The following is a 15155-nucleotide window of genomic DNA, read 5'->3' as shown; positions in this document are numbered from 1 at the left end:
AAAGTTTTACCCAAGGCCCAGGCTGACAGGAGGTCTGTGCAGAAAAGATCACTGACCACTGGTGGGCAGATGTGAAAATTCCGGAATCTCGATGGCAAAGGCACTTCCGCAGTGATTGGTCTTCTGCTTACTGTGCTGCAAGGTAAGCTCGCCTCCTCCCAGAGGGGGGCTTTGACCACACCCCCTCACCCCGAGCCTGGACCCCAACAACCTTTTCTAGGTTCCAGCCGGAGAAAATCCACATGCTTTCACCCAGTAACCCCAACCAGCATCTGCAGATACACAACCTCTTTGGATGCCTCTTTGGACAGTATGTTGAATTTCAGCTCTTGTATTATTTTGCATATAGCACTAATTTTACTTAAAACATCTTGCCAAATTAACCCTGAGCAAATAAGTTTAATAGAGGATGTTTTGAAAGCGTGACTTTGGCTTGAATTCTACAATCTATGTCTTTATTAATATAGCAACATTTTCTAAAAAAGAATTGCTTAGAGTCTCTAATTGAGTTTTTAGTGCCATAATGGCATAAACTCAACTTTTCCATCATGCTTTTGACAATGTTTCAAATTTTTGTTTGGTAAATGTGTTTTTAATACACAAGGTTTCAGTGAAGCTGAAAAGCAGTTGTATAGATCCTGAATGGTATAAAAAAAAAATCAGTGTTGTCAGAAGAGATTTTTATTGCATCATTTACTACCAAGATTAAAATATCTAGTCAAGGAACAGAAAATGCCCTAGAATTATTCTTTAGAATCATCTGCTTCAATCTGTCATGTTTTCCACGCATATTTGCTGTGCTGTGCTGTCCATGGCCCCTCAAGTTATTTTCTTCTTGATTGTTTTTGTGAGTGGTCTACTGACACTGTTTATAATCCTTCTCCAGTTGTGTCATTTCTTGGAAAAAGAGTCCCCAAACATGTTTATCTATAGAAATATTTGCATTTTGGGACTCTACAAATCTAACAAAATTGTTGTCTATTCTATAGCATCAGGGTGTGTCTCAAATACAACAACATCAGGTTTGTAGCCAAAATAATGAGTAATATTTAGCCCTTCTTACCTTATTCAGACTGATTTCATTCATTGCATCTGTCACAATTTTAATTATTTAGTTTCATATTTCATCCCCTAAATAGGTGCAATGTTATTTGGTGTCGATAGTTATATTATGCATAAACGTTCTACCATAATTTTATCAAATTTTCCTCTGACTTCTGCCAAGTGGATAAAGATTCCCATTATCATGTTCATGCTCATAAAGTTTCTTGGATGCTCCTCTGAACACTAGACCTTGAATGCCAAAAATTAAACCATGTATAATCTGCATTCAACAATAGCACAACAATTTTTCCCATTTTTGTAACTTATTTGCAGCATCAATAGTTTTTTTTTCTTCTTTTAACCAGATTTTTAAAATTTCAGCCCTTCAACATTATTAGTCAGACTGGGTCAGGGAATGCTTTAGGAGTAAGCAAGGCCAAGACTTTGGTGGCCTGCATAACCGAAGGTGATTTCACATTTATGCAATACCCATTGAAGATCTGGGTGGCTTCTAAGACAGCTGCTCTCCATGGGTAATGCTTTAGGAGTAAGCAAGGCCAAGACTTTGGTGGTTTGCAACTTTACCATCATGTGTAGGCGAGGATGGTGGAGTGTCTTAGACCAACAAGCAAATGCTCCCACTCAGAAATGACAGGATCATTGCTGTTCACCCATAGGCCAGTCACGTGGCCTCTCCTGACGGAAGGGGAGCAGAGATGTGTAATCCTCACGCTAGCCTGGAAGGAAAAGAGAACTAAGTATGAACAAGCATCAGACTTCTCTGCCACAATAACTTCATATTTATTGTTGTGCACTTTATCTTTTGATATTTGCAAAGAATATGTGATAAATGCTATCAGTCTTGCACCCAGTTTTCATTTTTCATTCTTAACTATCCCCAAGGAACTGGCAATATAGACAAAATACAGAATTCTTTGATTTTTTTTTTACTCTTTGGAAGAATTAATGTGTAATAAGTCTATGAAAACTTCTTATTTTTAATGTCTTTAAATAATTTCTTATTTGAGGTGAAAAAAAAGTTCAAATAGCAAATCCTTATATATAATATTCAAATTATGTAACCCATCTGACTCCAACCATATTTACTCTGTAAGACCGCCAGCTCTTTCATATCTCCTAAATATTTCTGGGAGTCCCTGGAGATAGTTTTAAGACTGCTTCTCCAGCTGATCCCATAGACTCCTGTTTATTCCATTCTCTTCCTGCTCGGGCTATTCTTATCATTGCGGAGTGCTGAAATAACAGCAATGTCCCCAAAGACATAACCTCGTACTGCTACTAACAACCGTTCCCATCCTTCCCTGTCTCTGTTGGATGATTGGTACCACTAAAACCTCATGCTTCCAATATCCCAAGAAATGGTAGAGAACAAGCTCTTTTAGTGCTCACTTCCTGCATTGGTTAGCAGTACTATATAGTAAACTACCCCAAAATTCAAGGGCCTAGAACAATAAGCATTTCTTATTGCTCACAATTTGGTCTATAAGTTGACAGTTTAGGCTGGAATTAAATGGGCAACTCCTCTGATCTTGGCTGGGCTTTCTCTTGTGTACATGGCCAGCTATGGGTCAACTTTCTAAATCAGGTGGGAAGGCAGAGAAACCATTATAATTCTTCCTCAAGTGACATCAAGCATCTAACATCTCTAAGGAGTCCCTGGATCTCAAGGTATGGATAAACCAATTATGGGCCTGGGGGTCAGTCTGAGAAAAGAAGACTTAGTGGGAACTCCTTACCTTGGAGTTCCTGAGGCAGGGAGTCCCACAGGACACCTGGAGCTTTCTAGTATGGCTTCCAAACTGTTTTAGCCTTGGTACAACATTCAACAGAAGACAAAAATGAAAAACAGTTCATCTCTGATTGAGCAGGATGGGAGGCCAGAGGGTCCTCAAGCCGGCCTGTTTTGGCTGGATGCCAGTTTTCTCTCCAACAGACGAGATGTGTGCTAGCTTTTCTTCCTTATTCACATGAGTTTGTTTGTTGTTTGTTCTGGATGAATTATGGAAACAGGTGTGAAAGCAGCTTTGGAAATATGAAGCATTCCACAAATACAATATTTTTTTCATTTCTTTGTTCACTTATGGCTTGACTACTTCCAAAGAGAATTTGAGGCAGCTCACAAGATTAGTATGGTAAAAATAAGTCACAAACTACTATCGCAGAACTGCAAGAAAAGCTAAGTAATAAAAGGCATGGAAATGAGGAAAATTTTATCCAAAAACCAGACTGACGAAGGTTTCTTCTACTGAATGTAAATTTAGCTCTTAGGAGATAACAGCATAGACAGATAGGTAGAGATCACGAATGTTTACTAAGTACCTCCAGTATGCCAGACACTGCAGCTTGATTATATGAGTCAGATCACTTTCTTCTGAGCTTTTCAGTAGCCAGGGTAAAAGAGAGCAATTAGGAGACTAATTTTTAAAATCTGCATAAATTCATCACTACCTTTTTCTGATCTTGAGTTCTGAGATGAATCTAAATAAGTGTACTGCGTTCACGCTGCAGGTGAGATGGAATAAACACACTGTACCCTGTCTCTACCAGTGAAATGCAGATATAAAACTGGGAGAGAATTCATGGGACACTATTTTAGAACTCTGAAAAGCAAACAGTTGCAGGCAAATTGGGGAAGAAGACCAGCATTTGATGTACCATCAGACTGTCAGTGAGTCTGTCACTTTCCTCCCAATCCTCCCACACCTTGGACTTGAAGGTGAGTGCAGTTGTAGGAGGTACACAACAGGGTGGGGTAAGCAAAGCCTTGATCACCATGGGCTGAATTGGTTAGAAAAGTTTTCATGGAGAAAGTGAAACATGAACGGGGTGTAGAAAGAAGCAAGCCATAAGCAAGCAAGAGAGAGGGGAATACTCCGAGTAAGGGGAAATCACACGAGTAGAGGCAAAGACCCAAGTATGCTTGAAGGAATTGTGTAGGTTAGTTGTGAGAGATGGCTTATGTGGTTTATAAAGTACTCTCACATTCATTGTCTCATATTTTTGCAAGAATGTAAGGTGGTATATTTTGATGTACCCATTTCACAGATGGTTCTCTGTCACTGAATGACTTCCTCAAGGATACATAGCCTAGTAAGTGGCACATCTAGAACTTAAATGAAATCTTTTGGTTCAAGTGGAAGGCACTAAATGCCAGGTCAGAAAGTCAATTTTTATCATAATGGCAAAAGACTTCAGCTGATATTCAACAACAATCTCCTAATATCATCCGATAGTCACTAAATTTTTTCAATTGTCTGTTAAAAAATTTTTGATGCGTTTAAATCAAGATTCAAACAGTTCACAAATTGAATTTAGTCAAATAGATCTTATATGTCTCAATATTTATAGATATGCTTCCCTCTTTTTTTCCCTTGTAATTTATTTGTGACATTCTGGATATTGTAGATCTCATCCCAATGGTATCATGTAACATGTTCTTTTGTCTCCTTTACATCCTGGAAACTATGATTAGTTAGATTCTGAGACTTGATTAGATTCCAGTTCATTTTTGGAAGAATACTTCATGAGTGATGGTGTGTGCTTCTAAATGCATTATATTAGAAGGCATGCAATGTTTGGATATTTCTCTTTTTGTAATCTTAGATTGATTATTGGGTTCAGGTATTATCACCCTGATTCATTCATTATGAAGTTCCCTGTCAGTTGTCCACCTAAGGGTTTTAGCAGCCATTGATACTGAGATAGTATACTGTGATAGCAGTCATTGCTGTTTCTTAATCCATTGTACCACTGGGGCTAAAAAATGGTAATATTCTGATCCTATAATTCCTTCTTCATTTATAGGCTAGAATTCTTATAAAGACCTTTCGCACATTAACTATTTGGCTTCGTGAAAAGGTAGAATAAATATTTATTCTTTCTATTTATACATTTTCAGAATAATGAGTTAGTTCCCCAGCATACTCCATAGGTGACCAGTTAGTTTATTACTATTATGAACTCATGGATTTCAATTTTTTTGTGTTTTGGTTTTTCTTTTTCTTGTGTTTTTTTTTGGGGGGGGTGGGGGGAAGAATTTTAATATTTTTTATTTATTTCAATCCATTGCAATTACTATTTATTTTGGTGCTCAGATTGTCCCATCTTTGGTCAATGGGAGCCCCTCCAAGTTGGCTTCTGGATCTTTTTTGTATGATGACAACAATCTTTAGTATATTCCTTGCTTCCCAAGCTCATCTTGAACATTTCCTGCTCCAAACCTGAAGTCAGCCATTTCACAAGGACCTTGATTACTTTGAGTGGAAAATGGCATTTAGAGACAACAGTCTGCATCATAGGGGTGCTCATTATTCCTAGGTAGGTCATTGTCTCTAGGTCTTTTAAGCAGACTGAGAAAGGAAATACATATTGATACTTTTTCTTTAAAAGAGAAAATATATCCTGTCATGCTGAGGTTTCCAATTCAAATTTAAAACCACATGGTTTTTACTTAACTTCTTTAATTTTATATTTGTAACTCTCTTCTCTTTTTCTGAAAATCTTGAATCCTAAAGTGAACTGCTTATTTGCTTTATCCTATTATAGGTATATTTCAGAATAACAGGAGAAATATTGTTAATAATATAAATACTAAAAAACAGTTTAATGTTTCTAGTCAGGATTAAAAAAAATCCTTAGGCTATATTCACTAGAATTGTTTAATCAAATTACTATTTTAAACTCATTTGAAATCATTTTTCTCTATGTGATTAAGCCACTAAATTGACACATAAGCTTAATTGTTTTATTTACTTTCCACTTTAAGGATTGCATTTTCTACTTAAATTTGTTTAATAATTATGTAAAGTATTTCCATTCTTCCAAGGTAAAAAAATCTATAAAACAAGATACATTCAGAGAAGTCTTGCTTTCATCCCTGTCTCCTCTATTTTATTTCCTTCCTCATCTATAAGTAACCATTATTAGTTTTTGTTATTTTGCATTTAAAAATATGTAAGTGATATGTATATATAATCAAATAATCTCCCCTTTCTCAGATAAATGGTAACATAATTTATGCATGTAGTATTCTGCACCTTTTTTTTCCCCTTTAATAATATGTTCTGGAGGTCACTCCAAAGTAGAATGTAGAAATAGTTTTCACTGCTTGGTAATCTATTGTGTATTTTAATAAAAATAAACTCCATAACTTAACTCCTTTCCCTATTGATAGGCATTTGGGTTGCTTCCAATTCTTTGCTAATATAAATAGTGCTGCAATTAATAGTCTTGCGCATACATCCCTTTATTTTTGCCAATGTTTCTTTTATACAGATTCTTACAAGTGGAATAGGTTGTTCAAAGGACAAATGCATATGTAATTTTGCTAGGTATTCCCAAATTCCCCTCCACAGGGGCTGTACCATTTTGCATACCCAATTGCAATGTATTTAGTGCTTACTTCTCCATAACCTCCCTAGAGTATGTTGTCAAACTTTTGGATTTTTGCTTGAAAAATGGCATCTGAGTGTAATGTTATTTGCATATTTCTTATTACACTCCATTTAAGGTTTTTAATCCCCTAACACAGCTGCTGGCTCATTGTAGCTGTTCAATAATTACTCTTTGAATCCGTAAAAGTATGAAGTAGTATTTTAGGAAGATTGATCTAGCTGCAGAATATAGAATAGTTTGGAATATGGAGAGAACAGAGGCAAGGAGCACATAGGAATTTCAGGACACAAGATCAAGTTGTAAGGGAGACAGCTTTATTTTTCTACAAGTCCTCTTCCAAATAGACGCATAGATTTAATAAACTCTGTCAATTCAGATTTGCCTTGTTCCTTTACCCTTGAGATTATGTCTGAATTCCAGGGTCTTAGGTCAGTGCTACAATGGTGGACTGGGGCTCTGGGAAGGACGGTCAAGTTCTTGGTCATCATTTGCCTACCTGGACACCTGCTGAGACACCCCCTCCTGGCAAGTCCTCAGTCACCAGCCAAGGGATTTGCAGCTGGGTTTGGCTTCCTGCACTTTCATCCACAGCGCCTTTTTTTGGTTGGCTCTTAGCTCTTTTCTTTCCTCTCTCAGGAACCTAAGGACATCTGGCTGTTCTCCCACACCTCCTGGGGCCACAGGAGACTCTGGAAGGATAATTGAGGTCTTATCTTCTGGACACCCTATGTAGCCATTTCCATTCCTCCGCACCTGGGTTGTGCTGAGTTCCTTCCTGGAAAGTGAGACACATGTTTTGTCTCCTCTGAAATGCCTCCCAAACCTATCTAGGGCTCAGATTGGGTGTGCGATGAAGGCACAGGGTTTCTTCTCAGAAACCCACCAGTTACTCCCCTTCTGAACCTTCCCCAGTGTCCAGCATAGGGATTATTTATCTCCCAGAGAAGAGGGAATTTTCTCTGACTGGGCTCCTGGTACTCAAGCCTGACCACTGGCTTTTGAAATTCAAAAGCCAAGACCTGGACTGTTTTATTAAACTCTAACAACTGTCTCTTGAAGCAATGGATGAATGTCCCACAGTCTGGATTGAATGGGGGGAGGGCCATAGAGTTTAAAAAAAGGAATGGCGGGGTGGGGTACCTTAGTTACTATCTCCAAATATTATCCCTGTTACATTAGTTAACAGCATTTAGCAATGGCCAGGTATGACGTGATGAGAGGTGGAATGAGATACTGGCTGAGGGTTTGGGGCTGATTGATGTGAAGAAGGGGAGGGAGAAGAGAGTCAAGAATGAGACTGGGATTTGGACCTGCCCAAGCAGAAGAATGATGGTGCAAGTGACTGAAATGAGGCCAGCTGGAAGGTGGGCATGCTGAGCCTGGGAGAAAGGGAACTTGGCTTTAGGCTTGGGTGAGATGTAGAGGTGACAGTCAAATCTCTGAGAGGGGCTGAGATCCCTGCTTTCTGGAAAATAAGACAGAGAGAACAAAGTGTTGCTGAGGTCCCAGGGCTGAGTCTTGGGATGCCTCCATGGGTAAGAGATGGGGAGACAAAGAGGACAGTTCAGAGATGCCAAGTCTTTGCAGAGCTAAACTCTGTGTAAACATGACCTTCTTCCCAGAACATGGTTTCACTCTGGATACTTGGGAAGAAGAGTCTTTTCAGAGTGTCCGATAAATATACTAGCCTGGTGTATATGTGAATCTGATGGTCTATCTGCTGCCCTAGCAGGCAACACCAGAGCTGTGTCATTTAAAGTTATACATCCTTAGGAATATTTGAAATTATACCTCTTATTTTCCCCCTGCAGATACAACTGTCCCCAGAATTAGGGCTAGCTTACTTTCCCTTTAATGAAGCAAACATTCCCTGCACACCTAAGATGCACAGAGCGTGATCGCATGGAACAGAAGTTGCAAACTGCTAGCTCATATCTGACCCAAAGACTTCTACTGTTTTGTTTTTATTTTTAACTAGTTTCCAAAATTTAAAAATCAGGATATTTCACCTAAAAGTGTGGATTTCAAGTTCTTCCAGAAAAATCCATTTGGCTGCAATGAGCCTGCATTCCTACATGGCAGAGTCAGTTGGAGGGGCGAAGTGCCTGCTCCCTTAGACAGACGGGCACCTCGTATCTTATGCTAGATTCTGCCTGCTCCTTTTCTCACATTTATCCTTCTGGTCTGACTGCTATGGTGCTTGGTGTCTGAAACCCCAGGCTTCTTGATTCAATGCACCAGCTTTGGTAATAAACAGACAAGGGCTCAATTCCTAGCTCGGCCACCTACCAGTGACCTTGGGGATGTTACCTTACCCCTGAAGCCTCAGTCTCCCCATCTGCTGAATGATAATAATATTAGTACCTGTGCCTACCTCTCAGGGTGAGGAGCAAGTAAGATAGCGCATGTGTAGGAATTGCTTAGCAAACGGCATCAATTACTCTTAGAGATGAGTGGGACACGTTCCCGGCAGACCAGATGCTGCCCCTCAAGGCAAGTGAGAACACAAGCCCTGTGGTCCGAGGCAGATTGTATCCTGAGGGAGGGGAGGTTAGGAGCAGGAGAGCCCCTCAGGCTGTGGGACAGGGAAGGCTTCCTGGGCGAGAAGGGGGCCTTGGGGCCTGGATGTCTTTATTTTCTGTGGGAGGCAGCAGCCCAGCTGGGGCCTGCATAGACTTTGAACCCTTGCCATGCAGGACGGGGCCCAAGCCCTGGGAAGGCTGGCCCCCACCCCACGGGCCGCTTCTGGGCTGCGATTCCAGGAACTGAGCCCTATCAGTTGGGCCCAGTTTCAGGGGCTGAGTTTCTTGCCGTTTCCCCTCAGTCATGTGGCCGCTGGCGTGGACAAAGTGGGCGGGAATGTGATTTGCTGTCAGGCGACCTTCCAGTCGGGGGGAGTGGGAATGTTTCTCAGAGGGGAGGACGGTTAGACTGTGGATGGGAAATGTGGGAGCCCTGGCTGAACTGGGCAGAACCCACCTCACAGGCAGCCTGGGCTCGTCTCTGGGGTCAGAGAGCTGAAAAGAGCCTCCCCTCAGTCCCCCACCCAAACCTGTCTCCTTTTCATCGAAACACAGACCACTCCAGGGAAGGCTTGTTTCCGGGCTGGAGGAGGCAGCCTGAACTCTAAGCTCTTTTTCTCCCACAGCCTTGGGCCTGGGAACGTCTTGTCTCACCGCTTCTGCCTTGTGGGAGCCTGGGCTGGGAAGGAAGTGTGCCTTTTAAACAAGATGATATGTAGACTGTGATAATTTCAAACACTGCTTGTTACCAAACATCAAAATCATGTGCGTCAAGTGGCACGTCTTCTTGTGTGGGATGTGCATGTTGAGAACCACATTCATTTTCTAGCCCTGCTTTTGAGGCGAAAGAAGCAGATCTGCTCCTGACAGGCTAAGAGGCACAGAAGGTCAATTGTGCTGCTTGGAGCCACACAGAGTCACCATTGGGAAGTGTGTCCAAACACAGGTCTCCTGACCCCAGCTGGCACTCAGTTCACCAACATCACCCCTCCCCAGGTCCCCACCTTTATTTCTTTGAAAGGACAGAGATCCTTCCCCTTTAGGGTGAGGTAAGTGAGGCACTCACTTGGGTACAAACTTTAAGGATGGGGGCAAAAAATTCATTACTGAAGATAAATAATACTTTAGTGCAATGTATTTTTAAAATAAAAATTAATGTAGGACTTCCTAGGTGGCGCAGTGGTAAAGAATTCACCTGCCAATGCAGGGGACACGGGTTCGAGCCCTGCCCAGGGAAGATTCCACATGCCGTGGAGCAACTAAGCCCCGTGCGCCACAACTATTGAGCCTGTGCTCTAGAGCCCATGAGCCACAACTACTGAGCCCATGTACTGCAACTATTGAAGCTCACATGCCTAGGGCCCGTGCTCCACAACAAGGGAAGACACTACAATGAGGAGCCTGCACACAACAATGAAGAGTAGCCGCCTCTCGCAGCAACTAGAGAAAGCCTGTGTGCAGCAACGAAGACCCAACGTAGCCAATAAATAAATAAAATAAACAAATAAATAAATTTAAAAAAAATTAATGCAAAAAAATCCATGAAAACTTTTCAGTGAAGGCAAGATCTGATCCTACACCTGCGTGACTCACCTCATTCGCCTCCCGCCATCCCAGCCATGAACCTGTGTGGAATAAAGGAAGCATGGGCTTTGGCACCACACAGACAAGGATTCCATTTTGCCACTTGCCAGGTGGGTGACTTTAGGTTAAGTGACTGAAACCCTTCGAGCCTCCATATCCTCGTCTGTAAAGTGGGGGCAAGTATCAAGTTTCTCCAGAGAACCAGAATCAATTGGCTGAATATATACATATAAAAGCTTTGTATATGTATATAAATTTCACATATATAAATGTACGTATAGAGACGGTTCAAGATGGCGGAATAGGGGGACGTGCGCTCACTCCCTCTTGCGAGAGCGCTGGAATTACAACTGCTGAACAATCATTGACAGAAAGACACTAAAACTCACCAAAAAGACAGCCCACATCCAGAGACAAAGGAGAAGCCGTAATGAGACTGTAGAGGTGCGCAATCGTGTTACAATCAAATCCCATAAATGCTGGGTGGGTGACTCACACACTGGAGAACAGTTATACTGCAGAAGTCCACCCACTAAAGTAAGGGTTCTGGGCCCCACATCAGACTTCCTAACCTTGGGGTCCAGCAACGGGAGGAGGAATCCCCAGAGAATCAGACTCTGAAAGCCAGGGGGATTTGATTGCAGGACCTCCACAGGACTGGGGGAAACAGAGACTCCACTCTTGGAGGGCACACAAAAAATAGTGTGCTCACCAGGACCCAGGGGGAAGGAGCAGTGACCCCATAGGAGACTGAACCAGACCTACCTGCTGGTGTTGGAGGGGTGCCTGCAGAGGTGGGGGGCAGCTGTGGCTCACCAAGGGGACAGTGACACTGGTAGCAGGGGTTCTGGGAAGTGCTCATTGGTGTGAGCCCTCCTGGGAGTCCGGAGTCCAGAGTCTGTCTGCCATTAGCCCCACCAAAGAGCCTGTAAGCTCCAGTGCTGGGTAACCTCAGGCCGAACAACTAAAAGGGTGGGAACACAGCCCCACCCATTGGCAGACAATCGGATTAAAGTTTTACCTGAGCTCTGCCCACCAAATCAGATTAAAGTTTTACTGTGCTCTGCCCACCCAGCCCTACACATCATCAGTCCCTCCCATCAGGAAGCATGCACGAGCCTCCTAGGCAGCTTCCTCCACAAGAGGGCAGACAGCAGTATCAAGCAGTATCAACAGTATTTCATTCTGTGGAACAGAAAACCACAGCCACAGAAAGACAGGAAAATGAAAAGGCAGAGGACCAGATGAAGGGACAAGATAAAACCCCAGAAAAACAACTAAATGAAGTGGAGATAGGCACCCTTCCAGAAAAAGAATTCAGAATAATGATGATGAAGATGATCCAGGACTTTGAAAAAAGACTGGATGCAAAGATCGAAAAGTTGCAAGAAAAGTTTAACAAAGACCTAGAAGAATCAAAGAACAAACAAACAGAGATATGCAACACAATAACTGAAATGAAAAATACACTAGAAGGATCCAATAGCAGATTAACTGAGGCAGAAGGGTGAATAAGTGACCTGGAAGACAGAATGGTGAAAATCACTGATGTGGAAAAGAATAAAGAAAAAAGAATGAAAAGAACTGAAGACAGCCTAAGAGACCTCTGGGACAATGTTAAATGCACCAACATTCGCATTATAGGGATCCCAGAAGGAGAAGAGTGAGGGAAAGGACCCAAGAAAATATTGGAAGACATTATAGTCAAAAAATTCCCTAACATGGGAAAGGAAATAGCTACCCAAGTCCAGGAAGTGCAAAGAGTCCTAGGCAGGATAAACCGAAGGAGAAACACACCAAGACATGTAGTAGTCATATTGACAAAAATTAAAGACAGAGAAAAATTATTAAAAGCAACAAGGGAAAAATGACAAATAACATACAAGGGAACTCCCGTAACAGCTGATGTCTCAGCAGAAACTCTGCAAGCCAGAAGGGAGTGGCACTATACATTTAAAGTGATGAAAGGGAAGAACCTACAACCAAGAATACTCTACCCAGCAAGGATCTCATTGAGATTTGATGGAGAAATCAAAAGCTTTCCAGACAAGCAATAGCTAAGAGAATTCAGCACCACCAAACCAGCCTTACAACAAATGCTAAAGAACTTCTCTAAGTGGGAAATATAAATGTATGTATATAAATAAACAAATAAATAGATTTGTTGTAAGGAATTGGCTTATGTGATTATGGAGTCTGAGAAGTCCAGCCCCAGGAAGATAATAGGATAGTTCCCATCAAAATCCAAAGGCCTGAGAACCAAGAAAGTCAATGGTGTTAGTTCCAATCCAAGTCCACATGTAAAGACAGGAGAAGACCAATGTCCCAGCTCAAAGACAATTCAGCAAGAAGAGAATTCTTTCTTACTCAGCTTTTAATTCTATTCAGGCTTTCAGTGCATTAGATGAGGCCACCCACATTGCAGAGAGCAATCTGCTTCACTCAGTCTACTGATTCAAAAGTTAATCTCATCCAGACATATCCTCAGACACACCCAGAAATAATGTTTAACCAATCAAGTTGACATAAAATTCACTATCATAAATACCTACCTCAAAAGTTGTCGTGAGGGTTCAATGGGGGACAGAAGACAAAATGCCCACCACAGAGCCTGGCACAGAGGAGGAATTCACGAAATACTGGTTCTCACCCCTATGGTTTTTTGTTTCCTTATAAGAGACATTGTAAACTGCAAACAATCTTTGCACCTAGCCCAAGTGCCTGCACATGGCAGATGGGCCATGTTTGTTTGTTCAAGGGAAAGGGAAACAACCCAGAGCTGGTAATGAAGTGATCAGGGAAGCAGACCTCCAGAGGGGAGTGGAGAAGTGGCAGGAGCCCAGACAGAGGCTGGAAATGCAGCTCTCAGGGCCCCTGGGGTAGCAATGTGTGCCAAAAAAGATAGCAAAATTAAAAACATAGACAACAACCTGAAGGAAGTATTTGCAACTGATACGTTAGACAAAAGATTGATTTCCTTGTTGTACGTTGTGTTTTTATAAATCTACAAGAAAAAATGTAACGAATACCCAACGGGAAAATGAACAATAGACAGGTAATTCACAATAAAGAAATGCAGAGGACCAGGAATCCCATGAAAGTGTACCCAACTTTACCAACAATCAAAGGAGTGCAAATTTTTTTTTTATGTATCAAACTATGACTTTAAAAAAATTTTACAATTCCTGATACTGATACTAGTAAGGGTTCAAGGAAACAAGCAATCTCATTCATGTCTGAGAGTAAATAGATATAATTTTTCTGGAGATCAAGTTGAATAAAAAGCTTTAAAACTGTGTAAACTTTTTGACTCAATAATGATATTCCTTGAAATGACATCTATCCTAAGGTAATAATAGGAGATGTGAGCAAAAATGTTAGCAGGAATTCTTTAGCAGGACATAGAGCAAGGATTACTTAGCAGGGCATTTAAAATAACCTGTCTGATAATAGCGGATTTTTTAAAAGTATCTAGAAAGATATGTAGATGACATCGAAGTATTAATGGCAGTTATCACCGGGTGATGAGATTTTGAGTTGTATTTCCTGCTTTTTGTTTTTCTGTATATTTCAAGTTTTCTACAATGAACATGTGTAACCATTTGTAATATTGTTGTTTTAAGAATGAAAGAAATTGAGGGACTGATTATCCTGGGGAGTAGGGGAGTGTGGCGTGGGTGACCTTACACCTGTGACCTTTGGAACTGTTGTGTCCAGTTCTCCAGTCCCAGGACACTTGAAGGAGGAATGAGGGTGGAGGAAGATTCCCAGCTGTACCAGCAGGTCATTGCTAACCAAGGTGGCCAGAGCAGTGTGGGAGGACTTCACAAAGCCTTGTATAGGTAACTGCAGCGTTTGGTACACTGGAAGTAATACTAGTAAAGAACAAGGTTTTTGAATAGAATGATTGCATTATCTAATACTCTGGGGGCTGAGAATAAACCTGCTAACAGCTGTTTTAAGCTAATTATTCCCTAAAGGTCAAATCATGCTTATGTATCTTAGTGACTACATTTAGGGAAGTTATGCAAGCAGATCAGTCCATCATTGTGCAAATATCAAAGCAACTTTTGAGTCTAACCTATTTTCATGAAGGCTATTTTTCCTTTGTAAGTGCTTTTCAGCAGCTGAGAATCCAGACTCTCTAATGATTCTGGGGGCCCCACAGATGTTAACCCCTGAGCTACTTGGCTTTCTCAAACCGTGCTTCCCTCATACCCAGCCCCGAGCAAGGTAAGGAGCAGACCAGCTGAGACCGACACCCAGTGAACCCACAGACCTGGGCCCAGCGATGCCTCCAGCAGCCAGGGCTGGGAGCCTCCTGGGACCCTGGTTACACCCCAGCTTCCTCCTCCCATCTACCCCACCCTCAAATACCACAGGGCTCTCAGTAGGGTCTTCATGCCAATCTCTGTGTTTTTACAGGATCACAAAGCGCAAGGAGGCTAAAGCCCACCCGGTGGAGATGCCCCACCCTGAAGAGGGGTGTATTGTAAGGAGCTCTCTTTTACAAGTAGAGATTTGCAGGTGATTCTCAATCACCAGTGGTTTATCCAGCCTGGGTGCTCCCAATACTAAATAGGCCAGAGA

Source organism: Hippopotamus amphibius, chromosome 5 (assembly GCF_030028045.1).
Source record: "Hippopotamus amphibius kiboko isolate mHipAmp2 chromosome 5, mHipAmp2.hap2, whole genome shotgun sequence".
In the NCBI taxonomy this organism is placed as follows: Eukaryota; Metazoa; Chordata; class Mammalia; order Artiodactyla; family Hippopotamidae; genus Hippopotamus; species Hippopotamus amphibius.
This window is presented reverse-complemented; position numbering follows the sequence as displayed.